Source organism: Microtus oregoni, unplaced genomic scaffold, assembly GCF_018167655.1.
Source record: "Microtus oregoni isolate MIOR12 unplaced genomic scaffold, Mior012 000109F_ref0000275, whole genome shotgun sequence".
Taxonomy (NCBI): Eukaryota; Metazoa; Chordata; class Mammalia; order Rodentia; family Cricetidae; genus Microtus; species Microtus oregoni.
This window is the reverse complement of record NW_024544727.1, coordinates 431,221-442,082: the sequence shown is the minus strand read 5'-3', so window position 1 is coordinate 442,082 and position 10,862 is coordinate 431,221.

The following is a 10,862-nucleotide window of genomic DNA, read 5'->3' as shown; positions in this document are numbered from 1 at the left end:
CCTTAGACATCAGTGCCCAGTGTGGAAGGATCCCACCTGGCTGACCAGAGGACCTGGTGCATACAACCTCTATTAGCATGTTGTATGTCAGTTAGTGACATTTTATGTTGGATGTGTCCTCAGCACATAATCCAGGGGACTGTTGTAGGGGACTCAGGACATTCCCTGGTGCAGGTCATCTGCAGAACCCTGACATGTGTCTGGGGATCCAGGGAACCGTCACAGGACGTTCCCCAGTGCAGGTCATCTGCAGAACCCCGACATGTGTCTGGGGATCCAGGGAACTGTTAACCACTCGCATTCATAGTCTGAGGTTGCAGCAGCTCCAGAGTGTGCTACTTTCATGCAGGGAAGATGTACGTACATCCTGCAGCTCGAGGATCCGATGACAGCCTCCCCCTCTTCTCTGAGTGTAGGATCCGAAATTCAGGGGTTCTCTGCCCCTTTCCCAGAAAAGGCAGAGTTTGATGGACATCAGGCTGTGGGACCCAGGGGCTGGGCAATGAGTTGGCCAGAACAAAGGGCAATGTTGGTGGCCACAGCCCCTGGATGCATGTCTGCACTCTTGCCTGACTTCCCACCTCTTTCTGACCAGGCCTGGATACGACAGCAAGATGGATGACTCCATTTTCCTTTTCCTCTTCATTGCCTCTGCCATGGAAGATTATTTTAGTTCCAAGGACAGAGGATCCTAGGAGGGAGGGAGCCAGGGTGGCCATGCAGTGCATGACCTATCGGTCTAGGACTTCCATCTGAGTACCTTGTTCTGCTGATATCTGTGTCCATCCAGACCCTTCTGGTCCCGTGACAGTCTCCTCCCAACTTTTGAGAGTAAGCCACACTGTATAGAGCCCAGCTGATCTCGTCCCTGCTTCCCTATGACCCAGGAGCTCCTTCCTGGTGGGGAAGGCAGGCTGAGCCTGGGGCAGTTCTCTGTTAGTGCCACTAGCTGATGGATGAGGAAATGATGGGTGGAGACTGGAGATGCAGAAGGCTGATCAACACAGGGCTGTGCATCACACATACACACCCGTGTGCTCACACGGTGTATGCTCTGTATCAGCTCTCCTGCGGGCTCTGCATACGGGGTTCTAGAAGCCACAGACCAAGAGGGACAGAAAAGACAACCATGTTTGTGTGGAATGGGTACAAAGTTTCTGCCAGTCCAGCCTGACAGCTCTTAGAACTTACACAGCATCAGGTATAGTAGCTAATCTAGGGGTGCATGGAAAGGACTTGAGTATGCAAGGAGGTTCCTATCTAAGATGTCCCTAGACCAGAGTGTACATACATAACTTGGACAGGAGGTGTATATCCCATGGTATTGTATATACACACAAGGGCAGCATCTGTTATTGATAGAAGCGTGCGACCAGCTATACTTTAATATACATATACACTAAGCTGGGAAATCTGAAAGAGGGCAGAGATATTCATCAGCATGAATGTGTGAAGTGGCCGTGTTCCGAAGCCCAAGACTCAGACACCTCAAATGAGATGAATGGGTGGGAGTGGATGTTGATATTGAGGCCAGATGCCAGAAAGCTGATAACACACACACCGAGGGTAAACAACAAGCTGCCAGCGCTCTGTGGGCCTCCTCTGATGCTGATAGATTGCTCCCAAGGTCACAGAACTCATGATAAATTTCTGGTGCCTGTCACTCACCAGGTCTAGGGCTGGCAGCCGCTTGAGAAGTCTGGAAAACTCTGAGCACTTGAAAACATACTTTGATGCATGAGCAAGCCATGGTTTCCTGAATGGGGTTTCCATCTACCCCAGGGTTTGCTGGCTGCCAGCCGAGACTGTGAGAGGGAGGAGAGCCAATGTGGGCAACCCTCCTGGGCCACCCTCTTGGCACACCCTTGTGTGACAGAACTGAGGGGAGCAGGCGCACCCTGAGCTTCACTGTAGAGACACAGAGTCAAAGCAGGGTCATATGATTAGAGTCAACTTCCAGTCTCTTTCCTCCCTGAAGGCCAGGCTGGGACCGGACTCAAAGCCCTGCTGTCTATCTTTCTTGTGGCCAGCCCCTCCTGTGTCAACTCATTAGTATATGATCCAGTGCCTCGGAGAGGCTCATGAATAACGAAAAACTGCTCCAATTACTGAGGGCATTCCGAAGATTGAGTTCCTCTTACAAAGTAGGGACAAAGGCCAGTCAAATCCTTTACTGTAAACATCTTGTTAAGAAAACAAGAGAAGGACACAATTATTGAAAACAGAAAGTAGCACTAACAGGAACCCCCCATCTGAGGGGAAGCAATGCTACACTTCCTCGGTGAGGGCCAGAGGACTGACTGCTCTCACCAAGTCTACCCTAAGTGGTGTGGAGGGACTCCAGGGTCCCTGCATCAGTGGAAGGGTCCCAGATGTCACTCACTAATCAAAGCATCTTCTTGGGAATGGAGCTGCCTCAGAGGTCATGGTGTATTTTACAGTGTGAGCTTGACTACCTGAGTTCAATCCCTGGATCCAGGATGGAAGCAAAAAAGTGATCACAGAAACCAGTTCTACTTATACATACATGTGATATGCACGCATGCCTGTGCACAAGCGTGCGTGTGCATGCACACACGTGCACACACACACACACACTGTGGCCTGCCTGCATGCACACACATGCACACACACACACACACACACACACACACACACACTGTGGCCTGCCTGCATGCACACACGTGCACACACACACACACACTGTGGCCTGCCTGCATGCACACACGTGCACACACACACACACACACACACACACACACACTGTGGCCTGCCTGCATGCACACACACATGCACATATACAATACAAAGGAATTAATGAAATGTAAAAACAACTCTCTGGGACCCAGTTTTGAGCTCTGCCACATTGGTTGGATGACAGCGAGACTCCATTCATGGTAGTCTCTGAGGTAGGAGGATAGAGAGGAAAAAAGTTCCAGATAGAAAGATTGACATGTGAAAAACACCAGTGACAGAGAAAGACTGAAAACCTCTTCTCCTTGGGTTACTTGACCCAGCTCATGGCCCATACCCATTCTCACGAGGGCCTCCTATTTTTATTAATAAATTATCTCGATTACTATTCATGTATCCCTGATCCAATTCTTTGTTCTTAGACTTTGTTCCAGACTCAAGAGCCTGGAAACCCCAATGATTGCCCTCTGGACTCTTATCCACACATACAACACTTCTACCCCTAAGATAATAGCATCAGGTTTGGGGACCATCACCAGGGAGGAACATTGGAGGAGACACACAGCTTAGCAGCCATGGCAGAGGTACCCCTGGAAGATAACAAAGTGCCCCCTTTGTTTTTCTCACCTGTCACTTGAGTCTAGACTGGTCTAGCTGTTTCCCCTCATGCAGGAAGATTTGAAGGGAACCTTTGTTCACCGTCTGAGCAAACAGTAGCCTCCCTCCCTCCCCGGCACTCAACAGACACAGGTAAACTTAGCAACCAATGAACAGGAAATGCTGCCTCCCAGCCTCTCCTTCAGGCATCCCACAGGCAAGCACAGCCCATGCTCCAGGCTTTCACTATTCTAGGACACAGTGGTCAGTCTGAGCTTTGCTTATTGTCTGTCTGTCCCAGGAGAATGTCAACACTTTCGCTTGTCACTCTAGCTCTAGGCTATGCTGGCCATTGGGTTGATGAACAGCACATAAAATGGGGAACTGGAAAACCTAGCACATCAAAATCTACCCCGCCAGTCTCCTGCCACGCTTCTGGTCATCCACCGGCTGCTGCACCCACCCCCAGTCTGAGGTTCCTGGCACTGTCTGAAACCCCCTCTGCTCCCCTCCGTGTCCCACGAGACAGACTAACCTAGGCTTAGGCCCCTTTTGAATACCAGAGGGATCATAGGTCACACTAATTCCCCACGCAAACTCATGGGACACTCTCAGATCAACAAGGGTCAGTCAGGTAGACAACACATCAGATTGTCTCTCACACACAGGAAACAGTGAGATCCAACAGGTGCACCCTAGTAGATTAGTGTCTTTATCCTGCCACAGGCGGTCAGTCTTCCCTGTCCAGACATATGGTCAGCAGGAACAGATTCCACAGCTGTGCGTGCTGAGGGCCAGCAGGTATTTCACACACTCAGAATTTTATAACAGAACACTAAGGCCTGGGAGCTCCAAGAGCAGACACTGCTGTTTCTGGAGATTGGGAGTCCAAACTCAAGGGCTGGGCAGATCCAGGTTTGCTGAGAGATTGTTTGTACACACCACTCTAACTCAGGGTCCCTCACAGGGCAGAGAGAGACTGGTCCCCGACACAACCATGAGTCCTCTCGTAGATAACCGCATCTTCCACCTCCTTAGAATCTATCTCCACCTTCAACATACATATTTATGGGGGCATTCTATTTCATAGCAGGAGGCCAGGGTGTTTCAAAAGTAGATATGAGAAGAAGGGAGTAGGGGGTCTCCCCACCCCAGCACCCCACTTCCATCCACAGTGCCTCTGTTCACAGTCTGTTCCCCGAGCAGCTTTTGTTCCTTATGCCCCACTTAGCCCTTGACTTGAGGACTTGACCCGTGCCAGTCACGCTGCCTGGGCTGTGCTCTGCCCCTCCCCTACGCACCTGCTTTTTCTTTGTGTTTGTGCCTTACCTGTAGACTCTCTGTAGCCTTGTATTGGGCACTGTCTGCCATCCACCTCTTCCACCGGGCTCCTGACTCTGGAGACAGACCGCACTGAATCCTCCTGGCTTGCTTCACAATGACTTCATTGTACCCCAGGCCTGGCAGAGTGAAGCTCAGTACCTAGGCAGGCCTCAGAGACGCCTAGCCCTGTGGGCACTCTGATGTGCATACTGCTACTGGTGCAATTCTTTATGTTTTAGGGATGGGGTATAGAGAAAGGTGGGGTGAGCTCCACTTTGAAGACAGGATGGAGAATCTTGAAGGATGACTTGCCTGCCATCTTACTGTTGGTGACTTCTCACTGGGGGCCATCATCAGGATTTCATACTCTATCTCTTCATGAAGAGTCATGACAGCTAATATAGGCTGTCAGTCAACTTGACAGGACCTAGACAGACATGTGGGTGGGTCTGTGAGGGAGTATTCATATTGGGTTAGCTGAGGTAGAAGACCCTCTCTAAATACAGGTGGCATCAACCCATGGATTGGGGGCCTGGGCTGGATCAAGAGAAGAAAGTGAGCTGAGTACCAGCATCCCTCTCTCTGAGGCTCCTGGTTGCAGACGCAATGTGACCAGTTACCTCACGCTCCTGCCTCCATGTCTTCCTGCCCTGACGAGCTGCATCTTTGAACTGTGAACCACATTAAATCCTCCTTCCTTAAATTACCTTTATTAAAAAATTTTTCATAGCAATGGTAAAAGCTCGTTTGCAAGATCGGGGTGGGTTGTTTCGTCTTAAACGTGTTTCTATGCGCTTGTCACTTCAAAAACTCACACACCCATCTTTCTGTTCTGTCTGAATTGTTTTCGGGCTTTCCCACTTGACACTCTCATCCCCACACTGGCATTTCTAGTGGTGTGTGATTCCCAAACACAAGGAGGTCAGTTCAGGACTTTCGGATGTTCAGGTGTGTTTAGTCTCTGCAGTGACTCCGCAGGCTGGAGGGAGCCCAGCGGGAGGGGGCGGTCACTGCCACTCTCCATACAGATACTATGTTACTGTTGCCTTTAATGTGAGTCTGTGCGACAAATGTTGCCTCAAGGACATTTTAATTCCTTTGTAACAGCCTTGTAATAAAACCTTGTTGAAAGAACTCAGAGAGTCTAAATTCTCTTCATTGATTCCCTCGAATGTGTATGATCCTGAGAAGCCCTGGAAGGGAGAAAAAAGGAAAAACAAGAGACAGGTGTTGGTTTCCAAGCAGGATCTCTCTAGCAGACACAGCTCTGAGGAGAAGAGGTTGAGTCCAGGTGGGGGACAATCACAGCAAAGGGGTGTCCTGCTCCCCTTAGGACTGGGGCAAAGTGGACAGGCTGGAAGGACAGAGACCAGTCTAGAAGGATCCTCACTGTCACGAGGATGGTGGAAACACTGGGATCTGACCTGAACCTCACGTGCCCATGGTGCGGAGGGTCTTCTTCTCCACACACTGATTCCGGGTGTGTGCTCCCTGACTCGGCTCAGAACACAACTTAGCTGTTCTTATCACTGTGGTGCGACTCACCTGTCAACAGATGCTGACCCTTCAAGAAGAACTTGCAGGCTGCCATCAGCTAAGCTTCCACCCCTCACAATGGGGTCACATTTGGAGGAAGAGTCTTTGGAGATGCAACTTGGCATGATGGGAAATCTTAGTTGTCAACTGATGGGGTATAAAGTCACCATGGAAACCAACACCATCTGACTGGGTTGATTAAGGAGGGCATATCCACCTATAACATAGGTGGCATTGTGCCATCAGCTGGGATCCCAGACTGATCAAAAGCAGAAAGCCAGCTGAGCACAGCCTCTGTCTTTCTCTGCTTCCCCACTGTGGGCACACAGTGAGCAGCTTCCCATCACGCTTCTGCTGCCCTGACTGCCCCACCACGATGAGCTACAGACTTGGAGGGCGATTGACATAAATGCTTCCTTCCATAAGCTGCTTTGGCCAGGTGTGCTATGGCAACAATGAGACAAGAAACACACATGATAAAAGGAGCATACACAGTATTAAAACTAAGTAACATATACACCGTAAATGGGGCACCCACAGTGTTAAAACCAAGCTACCTGGTGCCCTTAAAAAGAGAGATTAAAGGCTGAGGGGTATGGCTCGGGGGCAGAGGGCCACTTTCAACCCCAAAAACAAAGTGACAGAAGAGGAGGTCAGGATGGAGACCCAGGAAAGCAGTAGGAGAACTCTAAGCCCCAGAGGGGCCCATGAGGAACGGCTTGCTCACAGGGTGCTCCCGATCTAGGACCCTGACAGCCTTCTCACAGCAAGGTGGGGCATCCTGACAGCCAGGAGGCAGAGTCATGCCATGCGCATGCCATACGCACTCCATGCACACGCCATGCACACTCCATGCACACGCTATATGCACTCCATGCACACGCCATACGCACTCCATGCACACGCCATGCACACGCCATATGCACTCCATGCACACGCCATATGCACTCCATGCACACGCCATATGCACTCCATGCACACGCCATACGCACTCCATGCACACGCCATGCACACGCCATATGCACTCCATGCACACGCCATATGCACTCCATGCACACGCCGTGCACACCAAGGATTCAGCGACTGGATACGAACCCTGCCTCTGCGTGTCAGTGTGAGCAGAGACTCAGTTCCACAGGCAACTGGGCAGGATGTGTCAAAGCGCCAATCAGGAGCAGAAATTAAGCAATCTGAAGCGAGCGAGCTGGAAGGACCACTCTGCTGGGCACGGGCAACATCTTTGATCAGATGGGCTTCAAAGGTCAGCTCCAAAGGACACGGGGGGGGGGAGGGAGGCGGGGGCAGACTGGAAATGTAAAGTCAGACTTCCAGCTCAGCACCATGAGGTCAGTGTGAAAGGACAGAGCCCTGAGGAAGCAGCACTGTCCTGGGTGAACTGGGTCCTCTTCCTCAGAGCCACCATCTTCCCCGCAGGCAGGCAGCATTTGCATATGTGTGAATGACTTCATTGTTTAATTTAGGCTTCTACAACCCATTCCTGCAGGGGTGTGAAGTGCCACTGATTTTCTGCAGGTTCAGGCTTGTGGAGACAGTAGGCATCAGATGCCCCGGCCAGGATGACAGCCTCTGAGACAGCATCTTCTCTCCCACCCAGTGCCCCTCCCTCCACCCCAGAAGGCATCCCATCCAAGTGCCTTGGCTCATCCCTGGCCTGCAGGAGTGAGCCCTCTGCTTCTTTCTGAAACATAGGAATATGTCTCCTAAAACTGAGTGCCTACAATCCAGACCCCTTCCTTTGAAACCAGCACCCCAACTGCAGGGATGTCATAGGGTTGCGTCTCCCAAATCAATGTGCTGAGAGAGTCACCCCTAGTGTTAGGGGCTAGGAGACCAGGCCTTAGGCACATGGTTGGGTCACGCGGGCAGGGTCCATGATGGGACTGGTGAGCTAAGTGCTTGCTGCACACAAGGACCTGAGTTCAAGTATCTAGCACCCACGTGGGAAGAAAGGTAGGATGTGGCATGACTCACCTGTAGTTCTAGCATTGGGGACCCCTGAGGCTTGGTCACAAGTCAATGAAATTCAGGTTCAGAGAGAGATGCTGTCTCTCAGGTGGTGACTAAGGTGGAAAGCGAGAGAGAAAGATATCCAACACTAACTTCTGGACTCCACATGTACTGCATATGAATGTGCACACACACAGAGACACACATATACACACATGTAAACATGTATACATATCACAACACCTCATACACATGTACGCACACACCACATAGACACACATGTCATACCACACAGCACATGTACACATCACACACATGCACACACATCACACATACCACACACACACACACACACACACACACAAATTGATTTCCCTGTCAAAGAGGCCCAAGGGCTTGTTCTTCCATCCACAGTGCACAGACGCAGTTAGGAGCTAGTGGTGATGACTTCTCTTCAGACGGCTGGGCTGTAGCCCCTTGGTCTTGTAGCCTCAAGGATGGGGGTGACGTGCTCCCTGTGTTTAAGCGGCTCCGTTCATGGCATGTGTCACAGCAGCTTGCCCTAGCATGCTTCTCTGTTGCTGTGACAAACCTGCTCACCAAAACCGAATCTCATTAGGAAAGGGTTCATTTCAGCTCATGAACTACACGACTCGTGAAGGCAGGAACAGAAGCAGAGCCATGGAGGAATGCTGCTGTCCGGTTTGCCTCCTCTGCTTTGCTCTGCTAGCGTTCTTAAACATCCCAGGCCAAACTGCCTAGGAATGACACCGCTCACAGTGGCCTGAGCCCTTCTACATCAATTAGAAATCAAGGAAAAGTCTCACAGACACACCAACGAGCCAGTCTGATGGAGGAAATTCTTCAGTTGGGCTCTCTCTTACAGGTGACTCTGGTTTGTGTTGGTCGACAAAACTTCCCAGCACACACAGGGAAAGGCTGCAAAAGGAGCAGGCAGGACCGCTGCCAGACCTCCCCCATCATGGGTCACATGCACGCTCCCGGGAAGGGCCTGTCCCGGTCGCTGCTGCTACTGTAAGCCTTTCAAGTCGGTAGTGGCAGGAGCAAGGCTGGGAGCTTCCAGCATGGAGGCACGGTGCAGGCAAGGACTACAAAAGCCACAGGCACGTTGAGCCATTGCCCCCAAGCTCCCTGCAGTTTCCTGACCCACTTGAGCTCACCCTGTAAGACACCACAGTGGAGTGACAAGGAGGGGTCTTGCAGCTCGAGTCCCCTGCTTCTACAACTTTAATATCTTAATTTGTGATCGAGAAAAATGCGTGCTGAATGGCAGGAGTGAAAAAGAGCTGCCTGTCCCATAAGGAATGCTGCTCCAAGGGACCCTTAGGGCAACACAAGGAGCTGCAGTGAACCTTTGCCTCCCTTCCCAAAGGGCGTCAGGGGAGTCTGCAGCAGCCTGCCAGTGGCCTTGCCTGGTCCAGAGTGACAGCCTCAAATGCCGTCCACCGGCAAAGACATAGCCGTATAGAGGAACCCGGTGCACAGAAGGAGCTGTGGGAGGGAGCACGGTGGCAGGCTACCGTCCCTCCTTCTCATACCATGAGCATTTAGATGGTCCTCCTTCCAGCCTGAGCACCGCCCTAGATCCCAGGACCCAATGTCTCAAACACTCGGTGTTAGAACTTTGGAACTCTGGCCTGGACTGCAGCGTACTGGCCAGAGGAGCTGGGGGTATTGCCTTAGCAGAGCCGAGATGCGAGAGCCTTGGATATGGGTCCATTCACCTCTCCGCATCCTCTTCAGTCTCTCCACACTACGGCTCCAATCTGGAGAAAGTGGCTATGGACGCTCAGGGGAGCTTTTTTCCTCTTTAATAGATTTGCTCCAGCTGGAAGCTTATGTCTCAGACAGTGTGTTGAATCAGGCGAAGCCATTCAGACATGGGTTTACAGAGGGGACACTATATATCTGACAGAGGATCAATGTGTCTCTCAGCCCTCATCAGAGAGGCTTTTATTTACAGTAGATGGTGATCAACACAGAGACCCGTCTCTGGCCAAAGTGGATGAGACGTCAGTGAGCTTAGCCCTAACAGGGACATCTACAGGGCACTTCCCTATCAAGGCTCAGGGATTGTTGCAGAAGTGGGCATGGAAAGATGGGAGAGCCAGAGGTGGTGAATGGCTGCAGGGGACAGCATCTTCCTGGCGTTGCAGGGTAGCTCTCCATACGACCTCCCAACAGTTATGCCAGCATAGAGAGGACTCAAGTAAACTTAAGCCAGACCAAATCCCAGTATGGAGAAGGGAGGTGATCACAGATTCCCATGCCTAGCTGAGGAGCTATTGGCAATTGGTAGATACTGGGAGAGGACTCAGCTGTTTCCTTTAAGAGTATGAGCCCTGGTAGGTCAACCCCACTCTAGTGGAAGGTCTGCACATTAAAGAACATATGGGCAATATAAGCTGAACTTGATGGGTACTTTTTAAAAAATGACACAAAATTGGGTAGGGAAGGGGGTGGATATGGAAGGAGCTAGAGGAAGGGTTTAGTATGATCAGAATACATGTATGAGATTGAAGAGGGGATGTTTGTGCGACTGTGCCTTTCAAGGTCCCTTAGAAATGAACATATAACTGGACATGGAGATGTGATTAACAGTGTCTACTCACTCCTGATACGGTCCTAGTGATAAACTAAAGCACCGTTGTTCCAGACTCCAACCCCGGGCACCAAGGAGATTCTTGAGTCTTCTCTACAGAGATGGGGTGACGGCTTACAGT